Raw genomic sequence first — 9,281 nt, 5'->3', positions numbered from 1 at the left:
ACAGGGGAGCTTGTATGCCTTTCAAATGCTTTATAAAAGACATTAGAATATAGATTAAATGTGAAAACACAAACATACCAACAACAATGATAAATAGCCATGGATGAGTTCAGAATTATTGACATTACAATGTACAAAAAGATTAATGGCCCATAAAACCCAGACTCAGATATGGTGCTATATATTTTTTTTTTGCCACTCATAGTTTTCTCCAAGTATTGATATTCAGTCCAAGGCTTTTAATTTGAGAGCTCTTATATGTATCTGTAGAAATACAGTTTTACTTAAGAGGCTGCTATTGACCTTCTTTGCCCCTAAAGTGTTGTGCTTATTACCTAACTGACAAGCAATCCATGGCAAATGGTCAATGGACTTCGTAGACAACAAATTGGTGCAGAACATTCAATATCAGCCACAATGCATGTCTTGATTTTGGAAAATTTCTCCTTTTTGATTTTTCTTTTCATATCCTTTCCTGCCTCCCCTTGTTGTTCTCTCTGGAGTGAGCACTCTTGTGTGCCTCTGTGTACATGCACGCTTCAGTTTTTGCATGCAAACACTCACAGCTCATCTCGCTCCCTATCTCTTCCTCTCCATCTCTTGCTCTCGGCTCAGTTCAAATAAGCTTCAGTGGCATGAGTGTGGACGATACACCATCTCTGATGCTGTATCACATTATTGAATGATTTTTATGAGACAAAGATAAATAATGCGAAGAAGATATTCTCTATCTCTCCTCAAGTGGTGACTTCAACTATGTAGCTTATTACAGTTCCACTTAAGGGTTGCTAGGTTACCACAAGCATGTAATGCGTCTGGGGTGATGCCACTTGTAGTTTTAATTTGAGGTTGTTTGTCACATCATGTTGCTCTGCTGCGTCATCAGTCTGTGGCATTTAGAGCAAGTGCATCTTACTATGAGCGTTATGCATTCGGTTCTGCATTTTCCTTCAATTTGAATCCCTCATTTAGTTATTTGGTTCTTCCTCTTATTCACATCACATGTAATTTCAGTTATAACAGTCCATGTGTCCATCTTTGGCCTGTTCTGGTGAATGTTTCTGTCAGGATCCGGTTTTCCTCTGCTCTCTCTCTCTGTTTGTCCATGTTTTCTTTTTCCCCCACGGCTGGCCGGGGCCTTCTGGTACCTACTGCGTCCACCCTCCTCTGCACACCTGCTTTTCATCAACCTGGTTTCCTGCAATTTACACCTACAGCAGTTATAAGCCGCTCTTTTCCTCCACTCATCGCCCGTTCGTTGTTCATCCCGTGTGCCCTGCCATCTGCCTGCCCTCAGCCCTGCCTCGCCCAGCCCTGTCATCACCTGCTACCTGTTCCACTTACCTGTGTCCTTGTTGGTCGGCACTTTTATCTAAATAAACTGTCTTTTGCTCCAGATCTGCATTGTGGGTCCAGTCTCTGTTCTGTTCAGTTTAGTGAACTCCTGGCAGTTTCTGGAAGTTTGCCATCGAGTGCTGCAGCCTCACAGGTTCATAATAGTTCACTCAAGCCTGTGACTCAATTTATAAGGGAAAGAAGGGACTGGCCAGACTTGCAGCCCAATCAGACAGCTATGTTGGTGCAGACCCATTCAGCTCTACGTGATGCATGCGATGCATAGCTTGTGCATAAAATATAAAACCAGCATTTTACAGTGCATTGCAGTGAAAATCTTTAACTCCACCATCCATATTTTACGACCATGTTTCATTATTTTATTTAATTTAATTTTTTGAGTTGCTTCTGGTGATTAATGTATCTTTCTGCCACAAAAAGTCTTTCAAGAAAAGAAATGAAGTAGATGGCACAAAAAGTGGTGGAATTACTATTTTTTTAAGACAGTATACTCCATTACAAAACAAAATGTTTGCAGTGTTCATTATCTCACATATATGCAACACCACTTCAAGATACCACTTAGTTCATCATCTCCATGGCTAGAATAGAGTATCCTGTGACTAAAAATATCTGTACTTCTGTTTGTGTCCATAGGCAGGAGCCCCCCCCCCCCCCATCACATATCTGCAGAACAGAACATGCAACATGCAACATGCAAAGAGCCATTTAGCACATTACATGCCCATCTATATTGCATATTTCAAATCTCGTTTCTGTGTACTCATGCTCATTTGTATTTTTTTTTGCACGTGTGTGTACTTGTGTGTTGTTTCCCAATTGTGTGTTGGAGTGAAAGACAGGCTGATGAGAGTGAAGGCTGCTGTTGAAACATACGAGGCAGAGCTCCCAGCAACATTGGAGATGATCAACTAGACAAAAAAAAAAAAAAACAGGCCGCCAGCTTTGTCTACTTCTCTGCTAGTTATGCTCATTGTGCTTACAGCTTCGAGGCTAGTCAACAATCACACGCACAAACGAATATATTAAACCAAGGTCAACTGCCAGCAGCATTGATCACTTGGCTTCTCCTCTTCAGAAAGGCCCCAACACAAACCTGGTGTTCGGAATCACTGTCTAACCAGTGAATTAAGTGTTTGCTGCAAAACCATATTGATTCATTTTATATTTCATCACCTTTGAATATGAAAAATGCTTGAGGACATGACAGATAATGATCACTTATTAATAAGATCTTGGGCATGTGAATTATGTATAAACGTGATGCTTGGTGTATGAATGATTAATTGTGTAACCTCTCAGACATTATCGCAAGACCTCAACAAGGTCCTGTCCTCCTGGTTTAGACACACTTAACTGCCACACTAATGAAAAGTCTTTCTCTCAACAAGAATCAAAAATTATGACGGTAATTCTGTTGGAGCACTGCTTAAGTAAACACAGCGGGAGGTGTGTAGCTTCTGCATAAATTCATACTAATGTGACAAATTGGAGTTGATGCAGTGTTTTCTTCACAGGGAATTCGAACAGAAACTCATGCATAGTCACAACACAAAGCCGATGGAGAGACGGCAGGGACATACACAGCTGGAAATGGAGGGATCTTTGAATTAGGCAACAGGATTCCTGTGACACTCTAGGATGCTTTGTCGCCTGAGCTGTGACTATAGGTCTCCTGATTGAACAGCTGCTGTATCAATTCAGAGGCCAGTGCCGTGGCTATTTGTGGCTCAGCGGTACCTTTAGCAATAAATCTCCTGGCACGGATAGAGAGTTAGACACATGAACACAACCCTCTCACATTGCATGCACTGTTTCAACAGTGTTCTTGTTGGATGAACTGGAACTTTGCCTCATACACTCATGTGATCCACACATAATTTGAAATAGAGAAGCTCCAGTCCCTGAGCGAAGAGAGCTTATTTTTCTATTCAATGTGAGATGACAGCAGGAAGCCCTTTAAGGGCTGCAGTAACGTGGACATCAATTTTAGGTATTTCGAGTTTAGGCAGTTCTTCCTGCAACATGCTGAGACAAAAATAAAAAACAGGTTTCAGGTACTAGAATTATTCATAATGTTTTTAACATAGTATTTCAACCAGCAACATGCACATTTAGGGAACAAGGACACACACGACACAACATAGTGGATGTGTGTCATGTAAAAGCCTAATGTGGTACAAAAGAAAAAAAAACAACAACAACCCTACTTCATGAGACAAATGCAATTAATTTGTTATTTTGTCCCTCCTACCTGCCTCATAATTTCTGACCACTAAGCAATAAACCAATACACTAGCCCAATCACTCAGTCAATTAATGAATCAATAAACTGATCATGGAGTGAGGATTTTGGAACCATGATTAATGACAGCCTGGTTTCAGGTCTCTGACTCACAGCTCACATTTGTTCAGCGATTTAATAAATGAAGTGAAACCAAGTGGAAATTCACTCAGATTATAAGGATAGACTGTTGATTTTCTGAAGAAAATTTTTGAATTTTTCTCCTTGAAAAGTATCCTTGTCTCTGCTGGTGCCATGAACAATTAATTTCCTCACGGTAGTCTGCTGCTTTTTATTGACTCTGACCTCTGCCCTGGCCGTTCCACAGAGAATGACCAATTATAGAGCTTTTATTTTCACACCTCACACGGCCCAGACGTATCACTTTACCCAACAGCCTTTGGATGCACACCGTAGTGCTGTGAGTCAATCAATACTCACCCTCACCTGTGTAGTATTCATGTCTCTTGAACTATAATCAGAGTAGAGGTGGATCCTTCTTTCCCCCTCTCTCCCATCCTTTCTTATCTCTCACTTGCACCAGTTTTCCTTTTTCCCCTTGCTGCCTAATATTCTCTTTCCTGGCCCTTTTTGTTCGAAACTCCCCGTTCTCTTTCAATCCTCATTTTCATCTCACTCACCCGGCCATTACTTGCTACTTTTCCTCCCCATCTCCATCTCACATCTGTCTTTTACCTCCCAATCTCCAATCCTCCCCTCCCCCCTCTAACGTTGTAAGAAATACCAATAAGGGCTGCTGCTGCGTCTGCATGCAGTCCTGAAACGCTCTAAGTGTGTGTGAGCCACTATACGTGCACGCGCTTCTGCAACCTGCAAGAGTGCAGCAACAAAGCTGAGCTTGACTGCACTGCACAGAAGAAATCAGTGACCTCACAAGTGACCCTGGCCCACATATACAGCACAAAAATGTGGGTGTGTGAGTAGCTGTCTTTTTGAAAAAGAAGTAATACACTCAAAATACAAAATAAATGATATTTTGGCTCATGCCTGAGAGTGGAAGGCAGAGAAACAAAGGCTTTTTCCACTGGCAATTTGCAAGTAGATAAAGATAGTAAATAATATGTGAGTATCCTGTATATTTAGTGTCTATTGTAAATGTAAATGAAATGAAAATATGCAAGTATACTTTGTGCCCAGACACCAATCAGTATAAGCCTGTATTGTCCAGTGACAATCCAATATGGCTGACAAATTACAGCTGATGAAGCAGAATCTTCGGCCAGTCCACACAAATGCTTAGTAGCCAAATTTGTTTTAACTCTTAATAATAGACCTTTCACTGTTTGATTTAATGTAATTATCATTTTTGATCTGATATCAAGACAATGTTAATGACATCACAGAGTTCATATGGTTTAAATAAAACTTTTACATGATATACAATATGTAGTATATGTGTGTGCTTTTAATGAGTGTTTAGGAGAGCATGAATCTTGAAAGTCTGGATTTGCAGTATAACAAGTCTGAAGTGGTTGAGTAGATCACATCAATAGATATTCCTTCCTAAGGTTATAATGTTCTGCACCTTCTCTTTTCTTTTCCCCCTCTATTGCTAAAGCTTTGAGATGTTTTATAATCCAACCCTGCAGTAATTTCCACTCCCAGTATGAAGGTCTCCATTCCAGTCCACCCATCTCATAATTTCAGACAATGTGTCAGACTTTGCACCAGACTACACGGCCATTAAGTATTAGAAGCTTCCTGCGTGAAGTCTAGCCTTCGTCTCTCTGTAGCTGCTTTCTCAGAGTCTGTGTTAAAGTCTGGCACGTCTCCTGAGAACTCTGTTCACTTTAATATGTTCTCATACACATGCTGATATCTGCACCTCACATGCAAATTATGATTCTGCCTTTAATTGGCCCTTGTTTTGATATCTTTTTGCATGTCCTTTTGTTTTCTTTGAAGCACTTTGTGACAAAGCACTTTGTGACAAGTGCTTTATAAATAAATCTGACTTGATTTGACTGCCCAGCCATATAACATGACAGAGGGGTGGGGGGTGGGTGGGGATAAAAATACTTAAAGCATAGCCACACCAGTGAACCATGCTCTGGGAGATGGGCAGGAGGAGAGAGGCTCTGAGACAGCATTATGCAGGTTGACGGAAATTTAATTGGAACACTCACGACTTAAATGAGATCTCATGTCAAGAGGGTACGCAGGAAAAATACAGAGACCAGTGGTGGATCACTTCTTTTTATTTAACAATGATGTCTGAATAGGAAAAAACAACTGTATTGAAGATGGCTTCATGTGTAAATTGCATGTGCGTGTCTATTTGCATTACTGTGACAGCAATTAGAGAAGGTTTTGTCACTGGCCGTAATGAGCCTGATATGCTGAAAACAGGATTAAAATGTGGTTTTAAAGCAACAATTTTATGAGATAAGCAACAGGTTGTAGAAAAATGCATTTGGTGACTGTGAATTCTCGTGCCCAGCCAGTCTTCTTTTTTTTCTCCACATTTTTCATATGCAGTGTAACACTATTGCCAGCATTTTCTACTTTTCTGAGCTGCGTGGTTTTGATTAGGTTCTATTGGAATTGAAGCACTACATGCACCCACTTGTATTTATGATTTTTTCATATAGATTTTAAAGTAACTTGAATAAAATGTCAGTCATGGTGCAAGTATTAATGTCTCAGTAGAACATTTTCACATTGCAGCAAAAACCACAGAATATGATTGCTCTAGTCAGGGCTCTCAGTATATAACAGTATATTACATAATGTGAGCATCAAAGTGGAAAGCATTTTCAGAATGGTAATCTCAAATCAAATGAAGATTTATGTGTATATATGTACATAGTGAATGAATGTAAATAAATGTATGGTTGTCCAGGATTACATGGGGCATTGAAAGAGTTAAGGATAGGTGCTGTGTGTCAAAGAGACAGAAAAAGTGTTTAAGACATCAATGAATATTTTAAGAGAGAACGGGAGCTGTGGGAGGGATGGGTGAACCGAGAGAGAGTTGGGCTGCTGAGAGACGGAGAGATAATTTAATAGACGGGCAGAGCAAATGTGTTGGAGGAGAGACAGAAAAGCTGGAGGGATGGGAAATGAATGAATGGTGGACTAATCTGCACTAAGCGATGGAAAGAAGAAACAACATTAATTTAATAAGATGGATGAATGGACAAATAGATGCATTGTGCAATGTTCAAAAAAATCCCAAAACCTGGACTGCCTTGTGACATAAAGTGTGTGTGTGTGTGTGAGGTTGCACAGATGAAATGTTTTAGGAATAGCCCGCTCGTAGGGAAACTGGGATGACAAGAGGGGCAGGTCTGGCTCTCAGATGACCCACTGCTGTGGCTTTATGGCACAAAGTAATAAGTAAGGGAGTAGTTGGTTGCTCAATTTGAGCACAAATGTTGACACAAAAAAGGCGAGGAGTACTTAGAAAAATGCTTGGCCTGTCAGCCACTCTGCTTACAACATATTTCAAGCAGAACACTCTTCCTCAGGAAGCATGAAGATGTTACATTCAGGCAAAAATGAAGCATGACAGGCTCCTATTAAGGCACAAATACAGCAGAAATGGCCCTGTGCACGCCAGTGGCTTTGCGGACACTGTGAACTGATATCGCTGGAGTGATTAGTCTTGCTGGTTAAATGGAAAATGCTCTTCTTTCAGTTAGTGCCTGTATTTACCCGTCTACTTCAGATAAATCCTCTGCACCACAGGAATCAGTCTTAGCAGCCATAGTTTTACTCCCTCTACATGCTACCTGCTTGGCTGCCTCATGTGTAAGGCAATACTGGGCTCCACTGCTATGCTGATGACCATCCACTGTATCTGCTCCAGTCTCTTCTGGTTATAATGGACATCATCAGTACATAATGACTCAAACAGGACTCACAGTCACTGCAGGAGTGTGAGGTTCATGTACTATTAAACATGGTATTTAAACATTTCCTGTATTGTTGAATACCCTCTCTCTGGTACTTTTGCCTGTTTGTGGCATTTTTATCTGCGAGGCAACTCTGACTCACTGAATCATTCACAACATCTGGCTTTTTTTAAAAAGTCAACAAGTAGTTTCACCCAGGGGTGAAAACCTGGGCTGTGTAAGTGTAGTAGCATAACAGTACCAACAGTGATATATTTTTGATGCCACTAATGTAACATTTTAAATTTTCAGACAAAAACAGACTATAATTTTAGGTTTTTCAAGGGCCATGTATGATGATGAGCACACTCTTGGGTGCAGCTTTCGCCTCCCACACTGCTGCCTGTGGGTTTTTCTCTCGCAGAGCATTTCAGCTTTTCACTACCTCCCTTACCTATTAGGGGTCTAAATAAAGCACTTATAAAATGAGCATTATTGAACAATTGTACAATTCAACACTTAAACATTTCTAATGTTGGTCAGGGGGCAGTTAAATACAAAATACAGCCCATGATATTTCAACTTTATTTCCTTTCATAACCAATCCACTGAGCTCCACAGAGCATATGTAAGACAATGTAACTTTTTCATCAGTTCCCTGTCTGCATATTTATCTAGGCTTTATTCATTACAGTACATCATTGCACTACTTTAATGGGTGCTTTGCAACACTTTGAAGCATATTGGTGTATTCTGTGGTGCAAAAACCATAGACCCAGGGTCAGGGATATGAAAAGGGAATGATCACTGCAAAGTGACTGCAAAATACAGTCTTTATTCAACTCAGCACCAATGGAATATTTTGAGGGCGATGTGTAGGACAGCGCTGTCCATCACAGGACTGAGAGAGGGAAGAGCTTTCAGGAAAACCCTCCATTAGAGTTCAAGTTGCTCTGGAGCCTGGACCCAGTTGTTTATAGAATAAGGTCTTATTGAGCTCTGAAATAGGTAAATAAAGTATCTAATTGGAAGGTTTATTTTGACCTGATCATGTATGTGGGCCTCCTTCTTTTAATTTGCATATGCATTTATGGTTAGTTCTGCTCTGCTTATAATGCATTATTGATAATAACTTATTAATAGTATAAGTCACCTGTCCTCTGCTCGTGCTTTTGCCAGCAGGATGTTTTTAGGGAGATAGAGTGTGCTGGCAAGAAAAGACGGCGAAAACAGTAATGAGTAACACAGTGGAGATCAGGCATAACATTATGACCACCTGCCTAATAACATATTGGTCCCTTTTGCTGCTAAATATGCAACAAACTGCAATGCACTGTGTATTCTGACACCTTTCTATCAGAACCAGTGTTGACTTCTTCAGCAATTTGAGCATCAATGACCCATGACCCTGTCGCCGGTTCACCACTGTTCCTTCCTTGCACCACTTTTGATATACTGACTGCCCACTGCAGACTGGGAACAGACTGGGAGCAGACTGACCACTGCAGTTTTTGAGATGCTCTGGCCCAGTCGTCTAGCCATCACAATTTGGCCCTTGTCAAACTGGCTCAAATCCTTACACTTGACCTTGACCTGACACATCAACTTTGAGGACAAAATGTTCACTTACTGCCTAATATATCCCGCCCACTAACAGGTGCCATGATGAAGTGTTATTCAGTGTTATTCACTCCACCTGTCAGTGGTCATAATGTTATGCCTGATCAGTAGTATATGTCCCCTAAAGACTTACAGATCCACATGCAATCTCTATTTAAAACTGA

The sequence above is a fragment of the Trachurus japonicus genome, chromosome 21, assembly GCF_045865225.1.
Source record: "Trachurus japonicus isolate A0001 chromosome 21, Traja_1.0".
In the NCBI taxonomy this organism is placed as follows: Eukaryota; Metazoa; Chordata; class Actinopteri; order Carangiformes; family Carangidae; genus Trachurus; species Trachurus japonicus.
Note: the sequence above shows the minus strand (reverse complement) of the source record.